Genomic DNA, 14,731 nt, shown 5'->3' on the forward strand with positions numbered 1-14,731 from the left:
GGAGGCAGTGTAGTTTTCACCCACCTTGGCAATATGGATGAACAGAATGTGGTAGATGCATACTGTGGGGTGCATTATGCGGTAGTTAAAAGAGAAGTACCAAACACACAAACAAGCTAATCAATCTTTAAAACAGTCTTGTCTGGTTTAAAAAAAAAACCAGTAAGTTTTGTGTTAACACAGTAAGAAACCTAAGAAATCTCTATAAACCTAAGGGATTTATAGCTCAACAATGTTGTGTACATTGAGCACATACCCAACAAGAGCTACATAGTCTACTAGGATATGTAAAGGACATATATCAATCATCTTAGAGCATGCTTATGGGTGGAATAGGAAGCGATACTTGAGAACAAAGGTGATATTTATATTAAAATGAAACAGGAGAGGGGCCTCATTCAGGCTAAAATGATATTATGCTAGGAACAGTGGTGTGTGGGTGAGTAGTGAGTAATTCAACTCCTTATGCCTGAGGTCCAAAAAGGGAGTTCAAAGAGAGAGAGATGTACACACTTACATTCACTAGTGGATGTCTTCACACCACATATAAGTGCACGGGGGTCTCTGTCTCTTCCCTGTCTGAGAAAGATGGTAATATTTTTATAACCTATAGTCAACCAGGATATTGGAAGGTTTCTAAATTTGAGTTTGGGCTTCAAAAATGTGAAACAGTCTTTTACCACTCAAAGCTAAAGTCATATGCTCTAAACCAGCTCCACCAAAGCTCTACATTGATTATTATTAGGTACAATTACCAGTGAAGTAGTATTTTGATCCCCACTATCCAGTACCTATTGAGAAGCCTTGGCGATATGATTGTCAGGTTACTCTGGCTCAAGATTCAAACAGCTTAAGAATCCAACACTGATAACGAATCCATCATGTACCAGATACTTTGCATTATGGACTTCACCCACTTTCTCATTTTAATTCATCAACAAAACCATGAATGAACAAAGCCTTAACTGAGGCATTAACTGAGCGTTTTACCCAGCATTCTTGGTAGCAAGCAACAGAAAGGAACCCTGGCTAACTTAATCAGAAAAGGAATTTATTGGAAGTATGTGAGGAAAGCTAGAGAATCAGGTCCTAAAAATGAGCTCCATTGAAGGCTGGGTGGCAGGAACCACTAAGAAAAGCCTTGTTGGATGTCATTAGAAATGACAAATACCCACCATTTGCTTCGATGTGGATGGACCTGGAGGGTATTATGCTGAGTGAAGTAAGTCAGTCGGAGAAGGACAAACATTATATGGGCTCATTCATTTGGGGAATATAAAAAATAGTGAAAGGGAATAAAGGGGAAAGGAGAAAAAATGAGTGGGAAATATCAGAAAGGGAGACAGAACATGAGAGACTCCTAACTCTGAGAAATGAACTAGGGTAGGGGAGGTGGGTGGGGGGTGGGAATGACTGGGTGATGGGCACTGAGGTGGGCACTTGACGGGATGAGCACTGGGTGTTATGCTATATGTTGGCAAAGTGAACACCAATAAAAAATAAATTTATATATATATTTTAAAAGGGTTAGCATCCAAAACCTATAAAGAATTTATCAAACTTGGGACTCATGGGTGGCTCAGCGGTTGAGGATTGGCTGAGTAGAGTTGCCAGGAGTGTGAGGAGAGCAAGTATCATTGTCTTGTTTATTATTTTATTTATTTATTTATTTATTTATTTATTTATTTATTTATTTATTTGCACAAGTTGACCAACACCAAGACTTAGGCAATGAGAACATTCTCGTAAATAGAAAGAGGCTTTGGAAGTGGGTCAGCCACTATCCAATCCTGATAAAGCTCTAATGCACCAGGCATGGAAGGGTTAAGTAATTTGTTAAAGACATAAAGTAGTAGGGGGCAGAACTGGGTTTCGAGTCTGCTCTCTTTCTAGCATATGTTGCCTCATACATAATATAATGATGATGGAAATGAATCAAAACCATTGAAAAGTTCCCCCAAATCAAAATATGTTCCTAGTCCTCCCTCCCAATGCCTCCACGGTCCCCACTGTTCTCTCATCTGAGATCCCGCAACACTCCTACTTACCTCTCTAATACCACTTGGCACTTTGCACATGACATTCTGATGCCTGTTTACACATCTCTCATTTCTACTAGGCTGTCAAGTCTTCAAGGGCAATGACCAATAATTATTTACTTGTATGTTGTAGAACTAGACACATGTTAGGCACTCAATGAAATTTTTTTTGAATGAACAAGTTAGTGAATGAATAATTGGAAGAATGACTATAGAAGACCACCTTGACGTAGAGATCAGGGCATCAAGCCATTAGTTGTTGAAGAGATGGTAAAAAAGAAATCTACATATGACCTAGGTGGGACTGGAAACTAAAAATAAAGAAAATTTTTGTGTTTTTTGCTTGAGTTCAATTGAAAAAAACAATTTGCCCTTTGCTCTCTGTCTGGGTAAATAGCCAGGCAACAAGGACAGCTGCAAGGCATTGCAAATGATACTGGAAAAGATCCTATCACTTGAGTTGTTGTGAAAATATGGCCAGATGACCAGACAAGGCCTAAGCTAAGCGGGCTGGAAGCCAAAAGCCACAAAACAAGCAAATAATTTCTCGAAAGTCAATCCACACGGACTCTGTACAAAGTAACTTTTATCAAGGGCACCGTACAGCCTTCAATTATTTGAAAATCTACTGCATTATAAGATTTAAATATGTTCAAACACTCTGCCATGCTATGTGATTAGGCTAACAATCCTTGGATGAAAACCTAAATGCTTAAGGAAATGTCTGATTTTTTTTTTGCCCTATATGTTTTCTTTCCCACATTACATAAAAAAGGATTTTGATTCAGAAGAATTAGAAAGATATTTTTCACTCCGGCCCATTTGGATAATATTTGTTGGGATGAGAATTGTTACTTTAGATGGAAATGTGTTCTTAGAGCATTAGAGTACAAAAGATACCTGGGGAAAATTCTTTATTTGTTGAGAACACTTCTAATAGAATTATGCTCAATCAACTCAACCAGAAAAATCAAAATGCCAAAATAAGATAAGTAAAAATAGTAGGAGAACTGTCTATCACCAAGTGTTATAAAATGCCAGAAATTCTAAAAATAAAAAAATAAAAAAAATAAAATAAAATGCCAGAAAAATAAATCACTTATAATCTTGACTTAATTCTACAATGTAATGAAGAAAATAATTATGCCAGCAGGGAGGATGTTGATGACAAAGCCTCCTCCAATCTTTCATTCAAGTCAGAATGTAACACTCTGTTTTTTGCTAGAAACATGAATAACGAGTATTTAAAGAACTATTTCTGACACATAAAAACAGAATAATGGAAGAGTGTAGGCAATTTTCTATGTTTGGCTCAGAACATTCTTTTTCCATTTATTCTAATGTTCCCTTTCACTTCTAAATTAAAAAAAAGAGTTGCATATATTATTTGTGGTATTTAGCCAATTGGTCCTATTTTAGTTGTGGAAGCTTCACAGAAAGCATTTGGTAATAAACAGCAAAGACGGGTTGAGGTGCCACTATTCTGCTTTATGGAGGCATGCTTAATAGGAAGATTCTCAGGAGGTCTTCTTGATCAAATAAAGCTTGAATTCTCCAAGCTGGGGTTTCTTTCATCTATTCATTCAGTAAGGCATCCATCCTCATTTGTCTGCCAATCCAGCAGATATTTATTGGGCTTTGGTCATGCACAAGGCAAGGGGTGCCAAGAAGCAATTGTGCAAAAGAGGTGGCATATTTTGATGGCTACAAGTATGGCCCGGAGGGAAGTGCCCGTGTTTAAAGCTTTAGTGGCTACGTAACCTTGATCCAGTTACTTAATCTCTTCATGCTTCAATTTCTTCATCTGTAAAATAAGTCCTTGTGGGTTGTGAGGATTAAATAGGTTACCATACTTCAAAGCACTTAGAAGAGTACTACACACCCTAGGTGCATCTTAGTTGTTATTCCCGGAGCATCTTAAATACTTTGCCAGAGTGTTGCCCTTAAGGGGCAGAGGGCAATTTTCCAACTCTGATAAAGAGGTTGGAGCAAGGGTAGATACATTTTAAAGAGTAAAGGTAATGAACTAGCACCTTTTCCACACGTCTTGTAGGGCTGAAATTCTGTAATGGGTGCATCCCTCTCTTCCCCAGACACTCTCCAAGACTTCCAACCCGGAGTCTCAGTCCCCTGATTTCTGATTCAGGCCTGACCAGCATATCGAAGAGTGGAATCTTGAAACGGCCTTCATCACCCCTGCCTGGTAAGTGACACAGTAGAGCATTTGCCTACTGGCTGAGCTGCAGCCTCCTTCCATGTTGGCTCAGTAACACGACTGGACTTCTGTCTTGGTTTTCTGGTGAGTACCCTTCTTCCCTGGGCTAGAAACTCTAGTCTGAACCTCAGTCAGGTGGGCTCATCTTTTGGATTTTGCTAGCTCTCTGCCCTGAGAAGGTTGAACTCTATCGCCTATGCCCTCAGTCTTACACCAAATTCTGCTGTAACTGAAGTCCTGAAATCATTGGCCTTAGCTATCCCTACTGAGAAATGGTTTCCATATCCATGGCCCACACACTGGATTGGAGTCCCATGATGCCAACACCAAGGAGAACAGTGGTCTGGGGCGACTGTGAAGGGACTTTGTGCAACTCTCTTTAGTAGCATTCCTGCTAGCTTTATTGTTTTCCTCAGCCTTGGTCTCAGGGCTGTTGACCTCTGATACTCCCCTGCCTGCATATACTGAAACTTTGTTGTATCAGACTTTTAAAAGCAAACAAAATCAACTTGGGTTGAAATCCTTTGATACTTTGGAGATGAAGTGGATTGATTGTTAAATATGCCATATGAAAGAGTGTGGATTCGAAAAGTCCATGGGTTAAATTCCACAGACAGAATTTAATAAGGATACTGAATATCTGGTCTTTCACTTGAGTACTAAAAACCTAAGTACATAAGTACAGGGAAAGCCAGATGCCTGTTAATGTGTATGAATAATTTTGAAGTTTTCTCTGCTAATAAATTTAATTGTAGCCTGGAGTATGAGTATATGCTCAGCTGCATAATGGCTTCCAGAGATATTCAAGTCCTAATGCCTGGAACCGATGAATATTAATATTATCTTACATAGCAAAAGGATCATTGTAGATACAATTAAATTAAGGATCTTGAGATGCAGAGATTATCCCGGATTCCTCAGGTAGGCCTAAACTATAATTTTTATAAGAAGTCTTCTTACAAGGAGAGAGTTGGAGGTGTGACTGCAGAAGAAGGAAAATGTGAAGTGAAGGGGCGGGGCGGGGTGGAGGGTGGAAGAAATGTGACGACAAAAGGAAGGGGCCTCTGGCCTAGGAATGTCATGGCTTCTAGAAGCTAGAAAAGGCAAGAACACAAGTTCTCCCCTAGAGACTCCAGAGGGAACCAATCCTGTAGCACCTTGATTTCAGCCCCATAAGACTCATTCTGGACTTTCAAAAGAGAAAATAAATTTGCATTGTTTTAAGCTACTACATTTGTGGTAATTAGTTGTAGCAGCCATAGAAAACTAATACGGACTCAAACTCTGTTCTTGGTGGATCACATCTGAATTGATAAATGCCATTTGAGTCACTGAATATCAAGAAGGGGGTAAGTTTAGCGTAATGACTCAGAATTATAAAGAAACTCCAAAACCCATCGTGAGAGGAATGCTAGAAATAATTGTTTCTATGTAAGAAGCAGTGAGAATTTGAGATTTCAAGTATTTTGGAAGTCATCCCATGCAAGGGGACTTTTCTTGTCCTGAATGTCCCTAAATGATGGAACTTGTCACAGTTTGTAGTTCTATGTTTATTTGCGTGGTTATTTGTATAATGTGCTTCTCCTCCATTGTTCTCTAAGTTTTACGATGACTGAGATTAGATTTGGTCACCATTTTATACCCAGTACCCAACAAGAATAGGAGACATTCAGAAACTGAAACAGAATGAGAGAATTTTGTAAAAATCCTCCCCCGTGAGGGTTAGAGTACATGGTAAGTCATTATAACAAAGAGCCTCAGAGAACAGTGGCTTACACAGGGGAGGAATTATTTTTCTCTTTTCTAAAACAGTCAAAGGGGAGGTGGACATCTGGGGCTGGAAAGATCTCAGGTTTCTTCCATCTCGCTGCTCTGCCATTTAGTTTAGTAATAGAGATAAAAAGAACTTCTATCAAATCACTCAATAAATGTTAAGGAGACAGCTTAGAAAAACTAGGAAAATTAAGTATGAGCCTATATGGAAAACGTAATAGAACAAGAAGAATTATGTACGTTTGGTTTTGATCTATGATTATTTCTTTATATATAAGGAACAGGATTTATAGTTTCAGTGAATTATTTAAGTAGAGTTAGGGAATTACAATGTAGCCATCAATTAGAAAATTTAGGATCACACACAACGTCCTGTAGAGTATCAAAGATACTTAATTCTCCCATAATTTCACAATGATATCATAAGTAATTTTTCTAATTATGATGAAGAAAAAATCTAGGTAGAAAATAAGGGCTCCTATAACAGACCAGACACCTGAGCACAAGTCACCTGTTGTTTGAAGTTACAGCATTTGTCTCCGCTAATTAACCTTTTGTTGAGTCTCTCAAGTCTTATGTAGGAAAGTTTTTGTATGTGGTCTGAGTGAGCTAACATCAGTCCAAAAACAAAATGTCCCTGAGGATATCCTAAAATTACATATGCATATTCTTTTCATCTCTTTATAGAGAAACTAAAATGTTAGATAGACTGAAGCAATTAGATTTTTCTCTACTGTTCTCTCATTTTAGTCTGATGAGCATTTGCAATGATTTTGAACATTATGCTACTCTTGGGGGAGAACTAATTGAGGTGCTTGGAAACCTCTCTGCTCAGTTTACAAAACATTAGGTTTCATGGTCATGTGTCTCACTGCGCACATCCTTTGGTTTTACCTGTTCTTAATAGGAACTGCTTAGGGCCTATTTGAGACAATAAGAAGCAGGAATTATCTTTTGATAAAGCAATTAAATTGAAGTAACTCCTTTGTGTTTCCTTCTGAAAATTGTAGTATTGCTAGCTAATATATCTTTGGATGCCACCACCATTTTATCCTGGAGAGACAGTATTCACTTCTACCAAACACATCAGTTCTATCATTTCCAAAAAAGTAAAAGTAAAAAGAAAAAAAAAAGAGAAGAGAAAGAGAAGGAGGGAGGAAGAATGGACAAGAGAGAATTTCAATTAATGAGAAAAAGTCCTTCAGAATTATGTAAATGTAGTCCACCTTAGATAGACTTAATTTTAAGTCATTTACTTACTTGAATTTCCAAAGGACCTCATTGAAAAGGCTGTCTCCTCCATAATGTAGAGCTCCAAGACTCCAAGGACCTGGTTAGAATCAAACCAGAGTGTATTATAATACCTCTAATTGTGCATATCTTTCTTTTGTAAAAAAAAAAGATTTTATTTATTTATTCATGAGAGACACAGAGAGAGGCAGAGGCATAGGCAGAGGGACGCTCAACCACTGAGCCACCCAGGTGCCTTGGGTGAATATCCTTCTTTAGGAGTTTTTCCTCCTTTCATACTCCCTAGTTGGGGCATTATGAAAAATGCTATCACAAATGAGAGAAGAAACTAAGACAGAGTTACAAATAGAAGCAAGCTTCTTTATCCATGACATTTTATGGGCAAATAATGTATTACTATTAGTGTTATGATTGAATTTTGTATATTATTGTTGCTGTAGACTCAATGTTTGTGTCCCCCCACAAAATTCATGTTGAAGCCCTAATCCCAGTGTGATGGTATTTCAAGGTGGGGCCTTTGAGAGGCAATTAGTTTTATTTGAGGTCAGTACAGTGGTTCCCCCATCATGGCATTAGCGTACTTCTAAGAACAGGGAGACCAGCGCCCTCTCTCTGCCTAATGAGAAACAGCAAGAAGGTGGCTCTCTGAAAGCCAGGAAAGGCCCTTAACCAGGAAATAGTTGGCCCGCATCTTGGTATTGGACTTGCCAGCTTCCAGAACTGTGAGAAATACGTGTGTTGTTTAGCCACTCAGTCTATGGTATTTTTTTATAGCAGCCTGAACTAACAATTTTCTTTGGTGATGCCTGTTGAGTATTTGAAAAACAGTGTTTGTGTCTCTAGATCTCTAGTAGAGGCAGGAATTCAACAAGATGAAATAAAAATGATCTTTTAATAGTTTTAAAGGTTCTTATTTTATAAGGCCCTCGTACACTTAAAAATAAAAACTAATCTTTAGCATAAACAGGGGCACAATTCTTCAGAATGATTATGGTACTACATTTTAAAAAAAATCTAGAGAATGCAGTAACTGTTATTAGTGACAATAATAACGGTCCTCATTATCTGTGATGAATATTTATAGAATGTTCACTGAATGTGCGGAATTTAGCTCCTTAGAAATTGCTTTATCACTGAGTCATTTTCTAAGATGAGCTAGGTGGTTGATCCAAATCCCTTTGATCATATTTTATTTTATTATTTTTTAAAGATTTATTTATTTATTTATTTATTTATTTATTTATTTGAGAGAGGGAGAGAGAGAGAGAGACAGCATGCCTCTGGGTACAAGTGGTGGGAAGGGGCAGAGGGGCAGAGAGAATCCTCCAGCAGACTCCCTGAGTGGCTGGGCTTAATCTCAGGACCCTGAGATCATGACTTCAGCCAAAATCAAGAGTATGATGTTTAACAGACTGAGCCACCCAGTTGCCCCTCTTTGATGGGATTTTAAAAACACATATATCTTCCCTTCAGGATTATATATACCTATTATTTTCCCTTATCCCTCATGAGATCTGTGCTCTAGTGACCCACTGGTAACAGTGAGATGTGTCATATCCCTTGGTGTGTTGGGGTGGAAAAAAGATTGAGAGTAGATTTCTACAATCAAAAGAATTGCTACTTTTGTTCCATCTGTTCCAATATGTCAGTTTCAGTCAGTTAGGTTATCAAGGATTAGCTCTCCTTCCAGTTCAGTCATGTGTAGCATGGTTTAGTGTAGAGAGCACACATATCCTGAGTCCTAAGACACAGATTGATGGTATCTACAGTGTAAATACCTAGGTGATTGCTTCCTCTTAAAAAGAGTGGGACTGCTTCACCTTACCATCAGTTTATCTGGCCGAAGAAATAGAAATTCTGACTTAGATTAGTCTTAGAAAATCCAAATCAGGAAAGCAAATGTGCAAAAAAAAAAAATCGTATATGTTGCATTCCAGAACTGACCAAAATGATAGAGAATTAGTCACTATTTGGTATTCAGTGTCAATAATATCCTTCTTGAGCACAGCTTGAACTTGAAACTCATCCTTTTTTTTTTTTTTGCAAATTGTATCATACTCCTCTAACATTTCAGAAGCTATCCTCCACTTTTATTCCCACTGGCAATATACATGTACACAGCATCCTCAGAATCCACTCTAACCCAATTTAATTATTCATAATCAAGGTTTTAAAAAATCATTGCATATTGATTATGCCTTACATGTTTTATGTTCTATCAATAAACTCAGAATTAATCAAAGAAAATTGGAATGAGAAAACATCAGAAATTCAAAATCATTAAGTCGACATACTTTACTCAGATGATAAATTGTGAAATATTTTCGAAGCAGGAACTCATAATATTTATATAATTACACAATGTTTCAATCATTATTTACTCTAGCCCAAATTAAAGGATCGTGTATATAATTTATTCACTTGCATATTTTGAAAGTTCACGTGAAAGCATTGGCATACAGTTAAAACTTTGGGTCGGTTCTCACATCTCCTGTGGCAGTCTGTGAAGGGGGTACTTAGGTTCAACCCCAGATCTACAAGTTGCTAGCCATGGTCAAATTACTGAGTCTCTCTGTGCCTTAGTTTCCTTTTCTGTAACATGAAGCAAATAACAATATTTACTTTTCTGCATTATTGTGAAAACAACCCAGTTAACTTCTCAACAACTGGTTTTACTTCATGATTGTATGTTACTTGGAAGACCTTATTTTAAGGAGTAAATAATTGGGAATAATTTCATATTCATAATGCAAATATGGACTTTACATTAAGACCATTTTTTTTCCCACTGGGAAAGAAGTATTCAAAATTGAGGGAATTAAGCAAATGATTTTCCTTTTTCCCTAAAATAAACTAAATGACTCTCTTGATTTTGATTCTGGTAAAAATGAAAAATAATATATCATCATTGTAAAAAAATTGATTTAGACTGAAAAGTATAAGAAAAAGAAATCACCCATAAGCTCATTACCTAGAGATATCCAATATCACATTTTAATATATGTTCTTTTTAGTCCTTTTTGATGCATATATAATTTTCTCTTACAAAATTGAGATCATACTGTATATCTTTTTTTCACTTTGGTATAATATCAGAAACACTTCCTGTTGCCCCTAGTCATTGATAGCATGATGTATTATTGCTGTAGAATACTTCATTGTATAAATGACTATAATTTACTAAAATTTTCTCTATCATTAATTTTTTTCTATTACAAATAGTGCCACAGTGAATAACACCAAATACTTACCTCAAAAGAAAGAATCAGAAACAGTCCTCTCTCCCACAGAGTTACAAAATCTGGATTACAATTCAATGTCAGAATACAAATCTTTATGACTGGCGATCTAAATGATAATCCTGAAAGATCCTAAAAGTGGAATTATTAGGTCAAAAGGTGTAAATAAATGATTCTTGATTAATGAAGGATAAATTAGCTTATGACTCCTGTATAGAAGTTGTTTCTTTGTATTTTTCTCTTTCTGAGGAATTTCTGTTTTGGATAATTAAAAACACAAAAGAAATATTTTGCTAAAGGGACCCAAGGGAAAAATATCCTTGGGTTTCCCTTGCGGTCACCTCTTTATACTGAGGCCTTCTCCCCTGACTGTACTCTAAATTAGTTGATGCCATAGACCTTAAATGTGAATCAGCAACTTAATTATAACACAGTGGTTTAAATGTATTTTCTAGTACTGTATTTAAGTGTCAGGATGTAAATGTTGTAGTGGCATGTTTCAAAAAGATTTGGAGTCACTTTTCTCTGGTCAGCCTAGTCTCTGAACGCCTAGCCAACCTTATGAAGAATCATGACGACCCCAAGTAACCTCTTTTAAATGGGCTTGTTTTCAATCTGGGGCAGTTCTATAAAAGGAAAACACATGTGCACATACCAGATTCTACAACTATTGCTGATTGCTTTTCCGCTCGGATGGGCCAGGGTCCAGTTTTCTCAGGGCTTCAGGGAGTGCTTTGACATACTTCCCTCCTCTTCTCTACTGGCAGCACTGCCAACCTGCTGGGATGAGAGAGGGTTGGGCGAGGGTATCATTCCTTTCCTTCTCACTGGGCCTGGGGATAGTAGGTGTTGGCATCAGGGAGTTGTGTTCATCATGTAAATCCCACCAACGTTGCCACTGGGAGGCACGGTAGTGCATTTGGGTTAAACTGTATTCTCTGTGCTAGGTCACATGGTTTGTACTCCTATTTTACTACACTTGAATGTTATGCCCATGGGCAAACTGCTTAATCCTACAGCTACATTGTGTCTCTACCTCCTGGATCTTGCAAGAAGGGATCATGATAATGGTATCTACCTAGTAAGGTTATTCTGAAGATGAAACAAGACAAAGCATGTCTTGTCTTGGGTAGTCAACAGTACCTGCTGTTAATAAATGCTTCATAAAAGCCAACTGATAGTTTCAGAAGAAAAATCTGCCGTTAGTTTCATCTTCATAATTATAAACAATCTGAAATCAAGTTTATATGTCTTAATTCATGCACTCACACTATATCCATTTGTTCAAGTGTCTCTGCTTAGTGCTGAGATAAAAGAAGGTAAGACAATAAAAAATGAGATGGTGTGTGTAAAGAATTTATTATGGTGCTTTTACTCAACAAATGGCACTGTGATTATTATGAAATAGCAAATAATGAGTGCTATAAATAATCGTGATTTTAGGCCCTGTGAATTGAAAATTGTTCTACATCACAATTTATTTTAGAATAAACTTGGACCTGAAGGGGTATGGATTCAGTGGTGCTAAAACATTCTGAATCTTAATGATTATTCTGTGGCCTAAATATTAAGACACAATGTACATTTTAATCAAGTTGATGAACTTCAGGCCTCGCGAAAATCTGTGTGTTTGAGAAAGAAATGTGATGCTTTATTGAAAGAATATATTTATTTGTTGCTGTGCTTGGTTTAGAAGCCATTTTTGCATTTAAACTATTGGGTGGGGTGGGGAGGGAAAGAGGAAAGAAAGTAAGTCCTCTTTGGGGATATTCCCCCACAGAATTGATATACATTCTAAAATAAATGGAAATGGAAAGTGAAAAGTCAGAATAGCTTTACAGAACATAGCAGGCATGTGAAAGAGTGACCAACATATTGCTAGCTTATATTCACTGAGGGAATGGAAATCCACATAGTAGAAGAAAATATCTGATCTAGCCTCTATGAATTCAACAAAAAAAACCTAAAAATATTTGTTTCTCCTCGAGAAAATAAAAGTGATTATCTACTAAACATGAGCTATATAGTTGCTTTGGGTTGAAACCTGAAGAGGAGGTCAGATTGGTCAAAGCTTATCCAATAGAGATTTTGAAGATGTGATATTTATAAGGCTAAATTTCAAAAAAGATCACTTAGGCAGATTTGGCCATAGTTTAAAAAGTCTTGTTAGATGTTATGAAACATCTAACAAGATGTTATTGTGTGTCATTTCATCACACAACCCATCAAAGTTATTCCCAAATTTTATTTTTGATTCTGGTATTTATTGCATAGGGTAACGGTAGCCAGGAACCAGATTTTCAGCCAAACTAAAATAAAGACAGCAGAATCTTGTCTCCATGTTGATGTGGAGCTTGTTTCTCTCTCAGCTCTTATATGAGGTCTTCGCTGGCATATATTTGCTTAAGCCAATAGGACTTTTACGGTCCTATGCTTCTGAATTTTCAACACATCCTATCAATTGTTTTGATTGATGTGCTGACCGTTCTTGTTGAAGAGAACAGAATCTTCTGCCAAATTAGGCAACACCCCCTCTTCCTCTATGATCACCACTCAGGCATTTGGAGAGGACTTCATGCTAATTCCCAGAACCCTTTTAATTAAACATGTTTTGATTGGTAAGTTTGGATTTATATTGTATTATATAGTTTTACCCACTTTTCCAAGTGCTCATTCGATAAGTCAAAACATTTTTCTGCATAATAAACCTAATATTTAACACTGAAATCATCTTTGCCTATAGCTACGATTATCAAACTACAGTGCCTCCTGGACATAATTATTTATTCCTATTTTGTTCCCAACTTATTTATAATTTGAAAAATAATAATTGTAATTTATGAGTACATGCCCAATGTTTAATTACTTACATGTGTAATCTCAGGGTCTCATCATTACAGTTCCTGAAAAGGTAGAGTTTCAGAGAGTAGGAGATAGAAAGGAGATTTCTACGTGTGTCTGAAAGACCAGTGCCAGTGGATTTCACAATATTATGGTTGTTGCAATCCTCTCCTATCTGTTCCAACTAAAGGCAAAGTCTGTCAGAATTTTTCAGTGATGGATTGCTGATGATGCTCCTTCTATAGCCAAATAGTTATCAATCACTAAATGACATTCTGAGTCAAGTGATTTCAGTACAGGGTTTTCATTGCATGAAACATTTTCGTACATTTCATTGAAATAATTCTTTAGGATCCTGATGATGATAAAACCAGAGAAAAAACTCATGGGAAGACTTCATAAAACATTACACTGCTTCCAAGGCTAGGCAAAGGTAAAAAGAGAAAACTGAAATTTAACTACCTTTGTCACCTTCTCTGGCTAACATATATCCTGTAAGGAAGGTACATGTAATCCATAACATCTTTATTCATTTGCTTCTTTATTCTGTACTGATATTTTGACCCCCTACTCTAACGTTTGGCACTATATTAAAGTCTAGGGATATCATGAGGATCAGGATAACTCCAAGAACCTCAGAGTTTATGCAAAAGGGCTTACTAAGACTTGGATTTAAAATACAGACGCTGGGGAATCCCTGGGTGGCTCAACAGTTTAGCGCCTGCCTTCGGCCCAGGGCATGATCCTGAAGTTTTGGGATCGAGTCCCACATCGGGCTCCCTGTATGGAGCCTGCTTCTCCCTCTGCCTGTGTCTCTGCCTCTCTCTCTCTCTCCGTGTGTGTCTCTCATGAATAAATAAATAAAATCTTAATAAAATAAAATAAATAAAATAAATAAAATAAAATAAAATAAAATAAAATACAGATGCTTGAGCTCCACTCTATAGATGTGGAGATTCTATAGATATAGCTGTGGTAGATTCTATAGATGTGAGGAGGGACCCAACCATCTTTATTTTCAGTAAGCCCCTGGAGTAACTGTAATGCAGTATTGGAACTATTCTCCAATTAGCAATGATTTAATGAGAAATACAGACGAAGTAATTATAATAACATAAATGCTAAGGTAACAGTAAGCACCGGGTACTATACATCAGAGTACTTCTAACATAGACTTGGACTAAGAGAAGAAAAAATAATCAAGTTTCAAATTTTTCTATGGTGTCTCAATTTTCACCAAGGTTTTCTATCAAACCACTGCTGAGTTGCATCATCAAAATTGTGAAGATACAAAAAAAGGAGAAAACATACCAAGAAAAGGATGGGTGAAGACTCCAGTGGGAGGAAAACACGCCCCAAGCAACAAAAAGAAA

The 14,731-nt window shown here is 37.0% G+C and overlaps 2 long non-coding RNA genes across 2 annotated transcripts in view; one reads left to right on the forward strand and one right to left on the reverse strand.

The window, feature by feature from the left end:
- LOC140642462 (uncharacterized) overlaps window positions 1-14,731 on the forward strand; it is a 159,466-nt gene that overhangs the window by 113,967 nt on the left and 30,768 nt on the right. The window contains exon 3 of the long non-coding RNA XR_012038885.1: window positions 4,133-4,242. This is a non-coding gene — a long non-coding RNA (uncharacterized lncRNA). The remainder of the gene's footprint in view (window positions 1-4,132; window positions 4,243-14,731) is intronic.
- Window positions 518-13,482, reverse strand: LOC140642461 (uncharacterized). The gene is made up of 6 exons (XR_012038884.1): window positions 13,388-13,482; window positions 11,173-11,297; window positions 10,530-10,649; window positions 9,739-9,870; window positions 7,288-7,357; window positions 518-579 (listed from the first exon to the last, which is right to left on the reverse strand). It is a non-coding gene; the product is annotated as an uncharacterized lncRNA (long non-coding RNA).

This window comes from Canis lupus, chromosome 11 (genome assembly GCF_048164855.1).
Source record: "Canis lupus baileyi chromosome 11, mCanLup2.hap1, whole genome shotgun sequence".
Classification (NCBI taxonomy): Eukaryota; Metazoa; Chordata; class Mammalia; order Carnivora; family Canidae; genus Canis; species Canis lupus.